This window comes from Arachis hypogaea, chromosome 9 (genome assembly GCF_003086295.3).
Source record: "Arachis hypogaea cultivar Tifrunner chromosome 9, arahy.Tifrunner.gnm2.J5K5, whole genome shotgun sequence".
NCBI classification, from domain to species: domain Eukaryota; kingdom Viridiplantae; phylum Streptophyta; class Magnoliopsida; order Fabales; family Fabaceae; genus Arachis; species Arachis hypogaea.
The window spans coordinates 46,216,458-46,231,546 of record NC_092044.1 but is presented as its reverse complement, the minus strand read 5'-3'; the positions used below and the strand labels follow the sequence as shown (position 1 = coordinate 46,231,546).

The window sequence follows — 15,089 nt, the reverse complement described above, 5'->3', positions numbered from 1 at the left end:
GCTGGCGTTTAACTCCAAGAAGAGTCTCTACACGAAAATGCTTCAATGCTCAGCCCAAGCACACACCAAGTGGGCCCGGAAGTGGATTTTTATGTCATTTACTCATCTCTGTAAACCCTAGGCTACTAGTTCTCTATATATAGGACCTTTTACTATTGTATTTTGATCTTCTGATCTTTGGAATCTTTTGATCTTTAGATCTTTTGATCATTGGGAGGCTGGCCATTCGACCATGCCTAGACCTTGTTCTTTTGTTTTTTCAACGGTGGAGTTTCTACACACCATAGATTAAGGTGTGGAGCTCTGCTGTACCTCGAGTATTAATGCAATTACTATTGTTCTTCTATTCAATTCCGCTTGTTCTTGTACCAAGATATCACTTGTCCTTCAACTTGATAAATGTGATGATCCGTGACACTCATCATCATTCTCACCTATGAACGTGTGACTGACAACCACCTCCGTTCTACCTTAGATTGGGTGAATATCTCTTGGATTCCTGATACACGATGCATGGTTGATCGCCTGACAACCGAGTGCTCGCCTGACAACCGAGCCAGCCATTCCGTGAGATCAGCATCTTCGTGGTATAGGCTAGAACTGATGGCGGCATTCAAGAGAATCCGGAAGGTCTAACCTTGTCTGTGGTATTCTGAGTAGGATTCGATGATTGAATGACTGTGATGAGCTTCAAACTCCTGAGGGCGGGGCATTAGTGACAGACGCAAAAGAATCACTGGATTCTATTCCGGCCTGATTGAGAACCGACAGATGGATAGCCGTGCCGTGACAGGGTGCGTTGAACATTTCCACTGAGAGGATGGGAGGTAGCCACTGACAACGGTGAAACCCTTGCATAAGCTTGCCATGGAAAGGAGTAAGAAGGATTGGATGAAGACAGTAGGAAAGCAGAAAGACGGAAGGGACCCAGCATCTTCATACGCTTATCTGAAATTCCCACCAATGAATTACATAAGTATCTCTATCTTTATCTTTATTTTTATTCATCATTCATATCCATTTGAGTTTGCCTGACTAAGATTTACAAGGTGACCATAGCTTGCTTCATACCAACAATCTCTGTGGGATCGACCCTTACTCGCGTAAGGTTTATTACTTGGACGACCTAGTACACTTGCTGGTTAGTTGTGCGAAGTTGTAGTGATCACAATTTCGTCCACCAATGGGCGCGGATCATCACACTTCTCGGGCAATGCTCCCATCAAAGCCGAAATAGAACTCCCCAATGGAATAGTTTCTAACTCATGAATTTTATCTGTTCATACATAAATCCTTGAAAAACTTTGCATTCTTAGGTACTTTATGGATAGCATCAAAGAGAGGAATAGTTACCTCAACTTTCTTGAACATCTCTACCATTTTGGGGTCAAGTTCTACACGCTTCCTAGCTTTCCTTGCTAATGTTAGAAATGGGATTGTTGAGCAATTTCTTCTTCCAAGGCCTTCTCATCTTTGGAGACTTCATTTGTTGGTTGAGAGATTTCATCTTCAACTACCACTTGTGCATCTTCTTCCTCTTCAACTTCTTCTATCTCAATTCCCTCCTCATCTTGAGTGACTATTAGGACTTAGTTTCTTTTGCTTCTTCTCTTGTAATTGTGTTTCAGATCTCAAGGTGATGGCATTGATGCTACCCTTGGGATTAGGTAGAGGTTGTGAAGGAATAACACTAGAACTTGAGGCTTGAGGAGTGGAGGTGGAAGGTGGTTCTATGCGTACAAGAAAAGCTTGCAGTGTAGATGTGAGACCGATAAGACCAAAGGCAAGTGTAGTTTGAAGTTCTTTTTGGCCTTGGAGAATGGTTCGGAGTGTATCGTCTTGATTAGGAGAAATGGAAGGGTATGTGATTTGAGGGGCTTGTGGTTGATTGGGTTGAGGTGGTTGTCTTTGGTGTGGGGCTTGGTAGGTTTGGTAATTTCTTCCTTGGTTTTGTTGAGGATATGGTTGATTTTGTGAGTATCGGTTTTGTGAGTTGTTGTTCCATCTTTGATTGCCTCCATTGTTCCCTACCTCCTTGTTGATAATTGTCCCTCCATTGGTTGGAATTGTCTTTCCAACCTTGATTATAATTGCTACCCACTTGATTGTAGTTATCTCCTTGTTGGGGATACCCTTGATTGAAATTGCCGCCTCATTGGTAGTATCCTTGATTCAAACGGTCATAAAAGTTGTGGGTGGCTGCCAAGGTGTTATCTTCTTGAAGGCTCGGACATTCGTCCGTATAGTGGGAATAGCAAGAACAAATGCCACACACTTTTTGGGGGACCAATTGTTGACTATGTTGTTGAGGAGGTGGTGGAGGTTGATGTTGTTGTTGAGGTTATTGTTGACCAAGTTGGAGTTGCTTTAGAATGTTTGTCATCTCACCCAAGGATTTAGCAAGAGCAGCGGTCTCACTATTAGTGGAAACTTCGTTTACGGCCTTTGGGCGATTGATTCTCCGTCTAGCATGTTGAGTGGATTCGGCCAAGCCAGTAATGAGTTGTCATACCTCCTCCGTCGTCCTATACTTTGACAAAGAACCGTTGCTTGAAGCATCCAATAAATTCTTGTCTTGTTCACTTATTCCTTGGCACACATAGCTAAGCAACACTTGAGTATCACTCATGTGGTTGGGACATGAGTCAAGGAGTTTGTGAAACCGCTCCCAATACTCATATTGAGTCTCCATTTCACCTTGTACAATGCATGAGATCTCTTTTCTTAACTTGTCCGTCATTTCCACGGGTAAGAATTTATCTAGAAATTCTCTTCTAAGCAAGTCCCAACTGGTAACAACATCACTAGGCAAGTGTAAAACCACTCTTTGGCTCTTCTCTCAAGAGAGAATGGGAAGGCAAACAACCATATAACAACTTCATCCGATCCTTCCCGCCTAGTTGTTGAGCATACACCATGAAAGTCCTTGAGGTGTCTAATAGGATCTTGTGCGGGAAGTCTGTGAAACTTAGGTAGGAGATGAATCAATTCAGTCTTGAGTTCAAAATTCGCATTCAAGTTTGGATGAATCACATGAAGAGGTTGTAGAACAAAGTTTGGTGCACCCGCTTCCTTGAGAGTAACCCTCCTTGGAGCGGCCATAGTGTCGGCACCTATATTAAAAGAGGAACTATTAGTAGTATCAAAGGAAGAATAGCTAGTGCCTTCTTTGAGTGACGGTTCGGAGTCCACTTCGGATATGGTTAGCGAATTGGTAAAAACCTTTTCACCCCTCTCAAAGGCTAACCACCTTTGAGCTTGCCTTATGTGAAGCAAAGTTCTTTCAATTTCTGGATCAAATGGAGCTAAGCTCGGATTCGGTAGTGAACGCGTCATACAATGAATGGAATATAAAGCTCATGACAACAAATGGAATTAAGCAAATATCAATCCTAACTAGCAATCAAACAAACAAACAATCAAGAGAAATTGCAAGTATGTACATATACACATATTCACCCTAAACAATAACATGGCACACATAAGCAACTCCCTGACAACGGCGCCATTTTGATGAACGTTATTTTTATGTCGATATAGAAATGGTAGTAAGTCCAATCGTGAGTATAGTCTAACCAACACGCAAATTCGGCATCAAACAATTCTACAATCTATAATCGAGAGTATTAGTCCTGAGTCGTCCTCCCTAGGAATTGCCTTAGAATGCACAATATTGATTAGGAAGTCTTTTGTGATTTTTGAGAGTTGGTATGAGAATGTATGCTAACAAAAAGTAAACAACAATCAATCAAGATAAAAGCTTGGCCACGGGTGAGCATTGGAAATTCCATCATTATAGTTTCCTTCAATTGTGATAACAATTGAGTGTTGTTTCACTTAGTTAACCCCTAATTATGGAGAAAAGTTAAGTGAAAGTAACTAACTTGAGTCACAAGTCCTAGCCTAACCTTTGGGAAGTCTAGCTTTAGTGCACTCCAAGCCAATTAGCAATTCTCAATTCTCATCAATAATTGATATCCCTTACTCAAGTGTCTCCAATAACTCAACTCCTAAGCCAAGTAAGGGAATTCTACTCCATAGCTAGGGTTATCATTTCATCAAACATTTGGTGAGCATTCATAAGAGACATTATGAATTTGAGGAAAAGAAATTGAATTCAAACTATCTATCTCAAACAATCATCAACAATCAACAATTAGAATCAATGAACGTGAAAATACCTCAATTCACTAATCCAAATCAAGTAACAAAGTATTTATAGATCTAGAGTAAATGAATCAAAAGAACACAAATTGAGAGTGGGAGAAGAGTAGATCTATAACTTGTAACTAAGCAAAAGTGAATTAGCAAATGATTTCACCAAGAAATCAAAGGAGAATTGCAATGGAGAATGAAATTCTAGAGAAAAGTGGGAGTTTCTCTCTCTACCCAATGTAACCAACTAATGAAAATATCTAGAAAAATGTAAGAATGAGTGAATGGATCCCAAGCCCTTCAATCCTTGGTCTTCTTATGCTTCTCCCGCCAGAACTCTGCCCCAAAACAGGGTTAGTAACTGCCTGAAATCGCTGGTTACGTTTTCTTCTTAAAAATCATGTGCATACACCCCAGGTGCGCGTGCGCATCCTTGCTGAAAATTCCAAAGATCCAATTTTCATGATCCTTCCCTTTATGCATGCTTCCATCCTCTCCTCCAAGCCACCCTAGCCCTATAATCTCTGAAATCACTCAAAGCATGGATCACGGCATCGAATGGTAATAGAGGAGGATTAAAATATATCTAATGCAATGCAAAAGAAGCATGTTTTCATTCATGAGGCAAAATTGGGAGAGGAACACAAAATCATGCATTTTTATATGAATAAGTGTGAAAGATCATTGATAAAACCCTCAAAATCTATACAAGAAAAATCCTAAAAATGGGGTTTATCAGTCTCCTGGAATTTTTCTGGTCAGAGTCCGCTTTTTATTGCGTGCAGTTCCACCTCGGGATGGAGATCGGGTATACTCATGGCTATCTTTGCGAAGCGCATCATGTAGTCTCTAAGGCTTTCATGCTGGCCCTATTTGATTGTGTTTAGGTAATCGGAGTCATGTAGATAGATGGTCGATCTAGCGAAATTCTCCTCGAAGGGCTTTGATAGGTCTCGAAATAGAGAAATAGAACCTTGGTGGACGAAATTGTGATAAAAGAATTTCAGGCACTGTTAGAGAAGCTCACAACTCCATTCAACTAACCAGCAAGTGTACTGGGTCGTCCAAGTAATAAACCTTACGTGAGTAAGGGTCGATCCCACAGAGATTGTTGGTATGAAGCAAGCTATGGTCTCCTTGTAAATCTCAGTTAGGCAGATTAAATTGGTTTATGGGTTTTCGAAAATAGAAATAAGAAAATAAATAATAAAAGGGATAGAGTACTCATGCAGCTTCATTGGTGGGAATTTCAGATAAGCGAATGAAGATACTGTATGGCTCAAGGACGCCTGCTCTCCCACTGCTTTGACTCAATCCTTCTTACTCCTTTCCATGGCAAGCTGTATGTAGGGCATCACCGTTGTCAATGGCTACATCCCATCCTCTCAGTGAAAACGTTCCTATGCTCTGTCACAGCACGGCTAATCATCTGTCGGTTCTCAATCAGGTTGGAATAGAATCCCTTGATTCTTTTGCGCTTGTCATCACACCCAGCCTTCAGGAGTTTGAAGCTCGTCACAGTCATTCAATCCCAGGATCCTACTCGGAATACCACAGACAAGGTTTAGACTTTCCGGATCCTCATGAATGCTGCCATCTATCTAACTTATACCACGAAGATTCTGTTGGGGAATCCAAGAGATACACATTCAAGCTCTGTTGCATTTAGAACGGAAGTGGTTGTCAATCACGTGCGTTCATAAGTGAGAATGATAATGAGGGTTACTTATCATCACATTCATCATGTTCTTGGGTACGAATGAATATCTTGGAATAAGAATAAGAGAGATTTGAATAAAAGACAATAGAATTGCATTAATACTTGAGGTACAGCAGAGCTCCACACCCTTAATCTATGGTGTGCAGAAACTCCACCGTTGAAAATACATAAGTAAAAGGTTCAGGCATGGCCGAATGGCCAGCCCCCAAAACGTGCTCAATGGCCTCCTAAGATGAAGAATAATACAAAACTGAGACCAAAGATGAAACGTGGTCAAAAGACATCTAATACAATAGTTAAATGTTCTATTTATAATAAATTAGCTCCTAGGGTTTACATGAGTAGGTAATTGATGCATAAATTCACTTCCGGGGCCCACTTGGTGTATGTTTGGGCTGAGCTTGATCAATCCACGAGCTGAGGCTCCTCTTGGAGTTGAACTTCGAGTTATGACGTGTTTTGGGCGTTCAACTCCGGATCATGACGTTTTTCTGGCGTTTAACTCCAGACAACAACATGTACTTGGCGTTCAACGCCAAGTTACGTCGTCAATCTCCGAATAAAGTATGGACTATTATATATTGCTGGAAAGCTCTGGATGTGTACTTTCCAACGCCGTTGAGAGCGCGCCATTTGGAGTTCTGTAGCTCCAGAAAATCCATTTCGAGTGCAGGGAGGTCAGATTCCAACAGCATCAGCAGTCCTTTTGTCAGCCTTCTTCAGAGTTTTGCTCAAGTCCCTCAATTTCAGCCAGAATTTACCTGAAATCACAGAAAAACACACAAACTCATATTAAAGTCCAGAAATGTGAATTTAACATAAAAACTAATGAAAACATCCCTAAAAGTAGCTCAAACTCACTAAAAACTATATAAAAACAATGCCAAAAAGCGTATAAATTATCCGCTCATCAAACCTACAGGCAAAGAGCAAAACCAATCAAGTGCAGGACCATCTAGAAAATGACATAAAACTTTATTAGATGCACTATTTACTATCATTATAGAGGTGAACTTTTTGATGTATTTCTTCGGATCACCTAACCTATCATAGGGGGTTAGTGTGGTCAGCAGAATGAACCTCCTGGGCAACACGAAATTCATTACCTTGGCCGTGAATGGCCCAGGGGAGCTTTCTAGGTTGTCATCCTCGTCTACTGGCTGAGCTTCCTCATTGTGCTCGGGTTGCTCTTCTTCGTGCCGAGTAGTTTCGGAGACATACGTCGGCCCTGACTGATGCTCGGCTTCTTCTGTTCGTTCTTGTCGATCATTGTTATTTTTTATCTGGGTATTATTCAAATTAGCAATCTGATTTTCCATTCTTTAGTTCTTCAGCCATGCGCTGGTTGGCTTGCCGTAACTCGGTCACCATTTGAAGAAGTTCAGATGGTGTGGGTGAAAGTTGCTCAGCCATGGCTCCAGGTGATAATCTCGAGGCCAATGATATAGAGAAAAAAATTATATTTTTGGCCCCACAGTGGGTGCCAATTGTTCCTGTGTAGATGCCTGAAGGGGGCTCGGCTTCTGGGAGTTGGCGCCGAGTTGTTATCTTCAGTGTCGATCTATGAGCCTTGAGAAAGTTCGAGCTTCACTCCTGGAGAGATGTCCGATCATTCAAAGCGCGAGCAAAAAATAAAGGGGAGTGTACCTGCAAAGGCACTCCGAAGCTTAAGCTAGTATTGAGAAATCAATGTGTTCCTTTAGAATAGAACGTTGTACCTTTATATGTGAAGTGGAGAAGATCGGTTACGTTTTTGTATTATCTTCGGTTGTTAAAGAGCAATAAACAGGTCTTAATGAGTTTGGATGTTTTGATTCTAGTACATGGTCCGTTAAGTCTGTGCGTAATGCCGAGCTTATAGCGTGTTTTGCCGAGTTATGACACATAATTCCAAGTTATGATGATAGTTTTATAACGGTCGGATCAAATAATAATAATAAACCTACCAATTTTAATATGCTTAACATGCCATTTTGTTATATTATATGAATGAAGATGTCATAAATGTTTGATTACATATAACCCAGTTGTGTTATTTTTAACGGGTTAATATTCAAATTGGTCTTTAAAGTCATGGTCACTCTTCAACTTAGTCTCTAAAATTTTAATTTACTCAATTTGGTCTCGTCAATTTAGCATTCATAACTCAATTAGTTCTTGATTTTGTTTTTTTCACAGAATTCATTAATGGTGTGCTGAGAGGGACTGACAGCTACTTCGTTAGACTTTTTAATGACTATCTGAAGTAGGAATTGAATATTTTTTTACTTTAATTTACTCCCTACAAAATACTAAAAATATAATTCTAATTTCACATAAGGGTTTTGTCAGTTTCTTAGAAAGGAGAGCAAATTAAAGTAAAAAATTTTAATTGGCGTGTATAATGGTGGTCAATCTATCTCAGTACATCATTAACAATTCTGTGATGAAAATAAGATCAAAAATTAACTAACAGGAGTCATAGATACAAATTTAAAAAATTAAATTAAATAAATTAAAACTTTAAAGATCATATTGAAGTGCAAGTGTTACTTCACGAACCAATTTTAGTATTAATTCTGTTTCTAACACATCAAACGTTTGTCGGTTCAATGTACGAAACAAAACTGAGTTCAAAAAACATTTCCTTAATATAACTTTAAGGCTTGTTTGTTAATATAACTCTAGATGCACGTTATAGTCCTCGGATTTGAACGGAAGAATAAACTATCAATTAAACCTCACTGATAGCATTAATTTTAGCATGAGCTATGAGATTAGTGTTCCTTAAAATGGTGTTATCACAGCTCACAACTACTGCGTCATTTCTAACAACAGCACCAAATGGATGTCCATCGCCACATTCAACAGCTATATATGGTTCTTCAACTGCTTTTGTTTGGAACTTGTTATCTCTATGCTGTAAAGTTGATGTAAAACAGAGAAAATAACACCAATGTATGGTAATCAGTATGCAACTATTCTTGACAGAAAAAATACACGTCATTTTTAAATCCTCTCTGGTATCTCTTGACAGAAAAAGTCATGAACTGTTCTGAGTTTGACTCTCTAATCCAACTAAGAGATAGTGTTACAATCCAACACAGCACACTTGACTTGAAGTTGACAAATAACTGAAGAGGATTAATGTTTGCAATGATGTCGTCATTAACCATTAGAAAAAAAAAAGAAAAAAAATAAAGAGAAGCAAAAGGAATGCCAAGATTTGCTATTTGAACATGGTAATCAATGAACACATAGTGTTCCGAGGGTTACCTGAAACAGTGAGGTCGATCTTGGATGAGATCTTCTGGTGTGGTCGGAGCTGCCGTGTCTGACATGTTGGAGCTTGAGATGCTGCTAATCTTTGATTATCGGAGGGGGTGGTACCTGCAAGAGACTCCGAACCTTAAATTAGCACGGGCTTTAAGCAAATTTTTTGTAGAATTGGAATATGAGTTATACCTGGGTGCTCCAGTGTATTTATAGTAGTGTGGAGTGACCTTCCTTGAGATAAGTTTAGTTATCTTATCTTATCTTTTGTGGCTGAGATCACTTATCTTTTGGTCAGCCGTCTTCAGGTGGGCTGTGACCCTTTACTTTGGGCCTTCTTGGGCCTCTGTAGCGATTTGGCCAAGCTCTTTAAGAAGAGGTCGGTGACGAGCCAACCTTACAAGAGGTCGGCCATTTTTGTCTTTGTCCAACCCGGACCATATAGCTCAGTCCAGGGTATAAATAGTGCCCCTGCTTGAGCTTCGATATTTCTGTGAGGTTGTGCTTGTTTCTGAGCTTTGACCTCTTTTGGGGAAGTCATGCTCAAGCATCTTCTTAGTCGTATTTGGTCCATCTCTTTCTCGAGCAAGTTTCGCGTCTTTAATGATTTTTAAAATGTGAAGCACTTTAAATGTAGCGTCATTTTCCAAGTGCATCAGTTTGGGTTAAAACGAGCGCTTTTAAAGCCTCTTAATAGGGCTTTTAATTCCCGTTGCCATTTCATTCCCCGCTTAATTTGAAATTGAAAGAAAAAAGGGTTAGACTTTGTCTTCAGTTTCTTGTTTCATTTGCTCAATGAGAAAAACTTCCTTTCATTCATCTTCTGCTTGCCCCAGCACTCCAAGATTGCTCCTTTCATGGATTTTCGAAGTTTCCATCTCTTGGTGAAGATTGTTCGTGGCTTACTGCTAGCTTATTCGTCTTCTTTCGCAGGTTGGTGCTTTACTTCGTATCCTTTCTCATTTTTACATGCTTTAATTGTCATCATTCTTTGCGCTTTACTCTTACATGCTTTCCTTTTGTAAAAAGTTTTGATCTTTACTGAGTCTGAAGGTTAAAAGGTTGAATCTTTCTTAGCAATTTTGTATGCCTTTGTTTCTTCAAAGTTGCAACCTTTTTACTTCTCCGTTGTTGATATCTGGGTTTCTATTTGCTTTCTTGTGTTTTTCTTTTGTTTGAGAGGGTTAAGGATTTGGCTTTGCGTTATTTTTTCTGCATTCTTTTTTATACTGTTGCCTCCAAAGGGTGCTTCTGGGCTTCTGGTGTTGATCTCTTTTGCTTTGTGTGAATTTTGGGGTGCCCTTTTGCTGCCCTAGTTGTTGCTTGTTGGTTGTTTCTTCCTTTGCTGTTTCTGTCTGAGTTGTTTCAGTAGTGAACCCTTTTTATTTTCTTGCTGTAGATGTAGTTGCTTTATGTCTTCTCATAAGAACATTGTCGAGATGTCCACAAAGATCCCTGCTGGTATGGCCAATTGGTTAGACTCTATAGTGTTGATGTGTGTTACTGTGGCCGACCCGGAGTATTGTGAGAAACTTAGGCAGTTTCATAGGATCTGTGAGCATAGGGAGGATGAGAAGAATTATGAACTGGTATTGCCTGATCCTGAGGAGAGAGTTAGTTTTTCTCCTTTAGTTCGGACAGAGCGACCTTTATTTTATGCCTATGACTATTTCTTTAGCCAGCTAGGTATTATCCTTCCTTTTACCGCCTTTGAAACCGAACTCTTATGGAACTGTAATGTGGCCCCTTCACAGCTTCATCCAAACTCTTAGGCCTTTATAAAGATTTTCCAGCTGTTATGTCAAGAACTAGGTGTCTGTCCTTCTCAGTCCCTTTTTCTCTACTTGTTTGTGCTGACCAAGCCTGGAGTGGCCAAGAAGAAGACTTCTTGGATCTCCTTTAGGGCTATCCAAGGGAGGAAGGTTTTCTCAATGTTTGATGAATCTTTTCGTAACTTTGAAAAATACTATTTTAAAGTCCGAGCTATTGAGGGTGTTCGCACTTTCTTTTTGGATGAAAATAATGAGTCAACTTTCCTTTATGGTGGCAAAAAGGCCCTGTAGCCCTAAAATACCATTGTGAGAGTTTAGACGAAGTAGAACAGGCCTTTGTGGGTGTTTTGGAGGAGCACTAGGGGGAACCTCCTCACCTGGATACTAAGAAGTTTTTGGGGGATCCCACTATCCTCCGTTCCAAGTTAGGTAGTGCCCGAGCTCTTCTTTTGCCTGGCTTCCTTTCAGAGATGGTTGCATCCTCATATTCGATGAAGGCTTTCTGAAAAGCCAAGAAGGTCGTGGCTGCCCAAAATTTGTCACAAAAGACTTTGGGGGAGGGTTCTTCAGCATAGTTGCCTCCGAAGAAGCCGGTAGCTGACTCTCAGGGTCTGAGGAAGATCATCCTGACCTGGCGAGTTCAGGTGGCTTCTTCTGATCTGCCTCAAACAACCTCTTGTGCAACCTCCTCTCCTATTACGGCAGGTCCTCCTCCCAAGAAGCAAAAAACTATTGGGTCTTATGATCTGAATGGCCAAGAGTTTGATGGTGTGGGTTGCCACAGAGTTGATTGCTCCTTATGGGAGAGTTCCTCTGGACGATGTGTCGATCCTCCACCATCTTGATTTTATATGGAGCAGTAGTATTCGGATGGCCAATATTAGCGCGGCCTTATCTCGGGTTGTCCGGGAGTCTATGATCCGTGCTACGAAGGCCTTTCTAGAGGATGCCAAGTCTGAATATGAAAGGTTCAAGGCTTTGAAGGATGAGCTGGATGCCAAGGTTGCTAAGTTAGAAATTGATGTTGAGAGGGAGAAGTCTTGAGCTACTACAGCGGAGGCGGCTGCTAACCTGGCCGAGGACATGGCCAAGAAAGTTAAGGAGAGCTACACCGAGACCTATGCCGAGCTGTTGGAAATGAGGGAGAGGCTTCAATCTGCTCAGGACAATTACACCGAGCTTCAAGGTCATATGGTGAGCAGTATGACTGATATGTATGAGAATCTAAAGTCCTAGGTCCGGGTTCTTGCTCCCAACGTCGACCTCTCTCTTTTTAGCATGGACAACGTGGTGGAGGATGGCAAGATTGTCCCTACCCCAGATGATGACGATGAGGGTCCTCCTTCTGCCGAGGCAGTCCCTCTTGATCCCGAGCCTGACCTGGAGATTCTGAATGGGCCAGATGGAGTCGTCAATGCTACCCCGATCTTGACCAGGCCTTTTTCTCCTAAAGATGTGGCTTCTGAAGCGAACTGTGGATAACTCTTTCACATTTGGTTGCTCCCCAGCAACCTTTATTTTGAAAAATAAACACTTTAAACTCTTGGGCTGCCATTTAGGCAGCCTTTGAGTCTTTAATGCTTTAATTTATGTTGGACGATGCATTTACTTTACTTGTGTCGATATGCTTGTATTTGGAGGTTGTTTTTCAACCTTTGTTTGGAGGAGGGTTGCTCTTCAACCCTTATTTAGAGGGGGTTGCTCTTTAACCTTTATGTTGGTGTTTTGGATTTCCTTGGTTCGACACCCTTTGAGGTGGCATTTTCCTCACAGGTTTTCCTTTTTGGCCTTTAAAACTATGCCTTTTCTTTGGCTACCTTGACACCCTTTCTTTAGCTGGCTATATCGTCTTTGCGACTTGCCGTCCGCGCTTCTTAGTCAAATTCCAAACAACTTTTTGGGTAGCCTTCTCGTGTGGAACCTTTTTAGTTTGTTTAGATGACTTTTTAACCTTGTTTTGGGATTATGCTTTTGCCTTTTTGAGTAATATCTCCTTTCAAGAGTTTTGTACCCGTCTTAGCTAGGCACTTCGGTCCTAGGCTTTTCAATCTTTTGGACCTTTTTGGAGGTCGCACCCCTTCTTTAGCTGACGTCGACCTATATGACTACATCATCCGGGCTTTTTAGTCGTATTCCAACAACTTTTTAGGTAGTGTTCTGATGGGAAACCTTTTCTATATAGTTTGTTTGGATGACTTTTTAGCTCCGTTTTGAGATTGTGCTCTTGTTTTAAGTAAAATCTTTTTCAGGGCTTGTACCTTTTTAGCTGAGCACTTTTGGCCTTCGCGAGATGTTTTTGTCCCTTTTTAGTGATCCTTTCATTGGTCCGACTTCTCTGTCGGGCCTTCTTAAGTTATTTTTAGTAATCCCATTTTTAGTTAGACCTTGTCAGGTCACTTTTCTGGGTTACTTTTTATAACTTCTTACATTAACTTGCTTTTATCGCTTCACCTTGCCGACCTCTTTTAATCAGGCGATGAATTTTGCGTTTTACGAGCGTAGATTAATACGTCTTGGTAGAAAATTTTTTAGGAAATCGATAACTTTCATTTAAGTAATAATAAAATAATAAAATGAATAAAAAGTGTGTACATGTGAGTACTTACCCTTCTAGGTTAGGCAGTTCTTTAGATCTCGGCCTAGAGCCTCATTAAAAAATCTTTCTAGGAAAAAGAGTGTGCCTTGACCTAAGATCTTTACTATTTCTAGCTATAGTACCTTCTTAGGTTACAAGCATGCCATGACCTTGGTAGCTCTCACCCTTCGAGGTCGGCCACCCTGTAGTAACCTTTCCCTAGTACTTATGTAACTCGATATGGCCCTTTCCAGTTGGCTGCTAGCTTCCCTACTCCAGACCGACCTACTCCGATATCATTTCGGATTAAGATGAGATCATTGGTGGCGAAGCTTCGCTGGATTACCTTCTGATTATACCTTAAAGCCATTCGACGCTTTAGTGCTTCCTCTCTAATCCGAACTCTTTCTCGGACTTCTGGAAGTAGGTCGAGCTCTTCCCTTTAAGCTTGGGGATTTGTATCTTCGCTATAGAGGATCACTCTGGGAGATCCTTCTTCTACTTCTACGGGAATCATATCTTCCATTCCATAAGCAAGTCAGAAGGGTGATTCGCCGGTGGTGGAGTGTGGTGTTATCCGGTATGCCCATAGGACTTGTGGGAGCTCTTCGGCCCAAGCTTCCTTAGCATCATGTAGTCTCCATTTTAACCCAGTCAGTATGACTTTGTTGGTGGCTTCCGGCTATCCGTTGGCTTGTGGGTGTTCTACAGAGGTGAACTGGTGCTTGATTTTCAAATCGGCTACCAGGTTTCTGAAACCCGTATCGGTGAACTGAGTACCATTGTCTGTGGTGATTGAGCATGGGACACCAAACCTTATGACAATGTTTCTGTACAGGAACTTCCGACTACTTTGAGTGGTGGTAGTGGCTAAAGGTTCAGCCTCGATCCATTTTGTGAAATAGTCTATTCCTACAATGAGGAACTTAACTTGGCTTCATCCCTGGGGGAATGGTCTGAGGAGGTCGAGCCCCCACTTTGCAAATGGCCAGGGTGAAGTGACGCAGATGAGTTTCTCGGGTGGTGCAATATGAAAGTTGGCGTGCTTCTAGTATGGGAGGCATGTTTTGATGAACTCTGTTGCTTCCTTTTGCAAAGTTGGCCAATAAAAACCAGCTCGAAGTACCTTTTTGGAAAGATCCCGCACCCCAAGGTGGTTGCCGCACATGCCACTGTGGACTTCCTCTAAGACTTCCCTCGTAGTGGAGGTTGGGACGCATTTTAGGAGGGGTGTAGAGATTCCTCTCCTATATAGGACGTCATGCACTATGGTGTAGTATTGTGCTTCTCGTACTAACCTTTTTGCCTCCTTTTTATCTGCGGGGAGTGTTTCAGACTTGAGGTAACTAATTATGGGAGTCATCCACCCTTGGTCCTGGTATGATATGCTTAAGACCTTCTTTTCTTCCGAGGTTGACAGACTTTGTAGTGTTTTTTGGATGAGCCTTCTATTGTTGCCCCCTGGTTTGGACTGGCTAGTTTCGAAAGTGCATCAGCTCGGGCATTTTGTTCTCGAGGTATAAGTCACATCTCATATCCCATGAATTGTCTGAGCTGTTCTTTGGTCGTGTCTAGGTACTACTTCATGGTGAGATCTTTGGCCTAGTAACTCCCT

General features: G+C 41.2%; 1 pseudogene; it reads right to left on the bottom strand.

Annotated features, from left to right (window-relative positions):
* LOC112709153 (guanosine deaminase-like) overlaps positions 1-9,030 on the bottom strand; it is a 39,288-nt pseudogene extending 30,258 nt beyond the window's left edge.
* Positions 9,031-15,089: the final 6,059 nt, after the last annotated feature.